The sequence below is a fragment of the Mastomys coucha genome, unplaced genomic scaffold (genome assembly GCF_008632895.1).
Source record: "Mastomys coucha isolate ucsf_1 unplaced genomic scaffold, UCSF_Mcou_1 pScaffold5, whole genome shotgun sequence".
In the NCBI taxonomy this organism is placed as follows: Eukaryota; Metazoa; Chordata; class Mammalia; order Rodentia; family Muridae; genus Mastomys; species Mastomys coucha.
The window spans coordinates 84,924,294-84,924,859 of NW_022196911.1; positions in this window are offsets into that span (position 1 = coordinate 84,924,294).

The following is a 566-nucleotide window of genomic DNA, read 5'->3' on the forward strand; positions in this document are numbered from 1 at the left end:
GCTAGCCCATCTAGCCTTATCTGAAGATTTGAACTCAGGTCCTACAGCTTTCATGGCAACTGCTTCACTCACTGAGCTATCTTCCCAACCCTGTGTTCCTCCCTCTTTTCCTCTATTTCCCTCTCCCAGTGAGCCATAGAAAATGTTTCCCTGTCACTACCAGTAAAAATTTGATTCTACACATGCACAGTATATTTTGGTTTATTTATAAAATGTGTAAGCAGTAAGGAGACTGTGGTGGCTTATGCCTTTAATCCCAACAGTTGGAAGGCAGAGGTGGATCTCTGTGAGTTTGAGTGCAACTTGGTTTATACAGTTAGTTCTGGGACAGTCAGGGCTATGTAGAGAGACTTTGCCTCAAAAAAGAGAAAGAAAAAGAGAAAGAAAGAAAGGAAGAAAGAAAGGAAGGACAGAGGTATAGAGGGGAAAGAAGGAAGGAAAGATGAAGGAAAGAAAGAAGAAAAATCACTTTCTACATCCCACACCTCAAGCATAAGATTTTACCTCTGTTCCCCTCCCTCCAACAACAATGGCGTTGCTGTCATTGAGAATGTGGTTATGGAGTT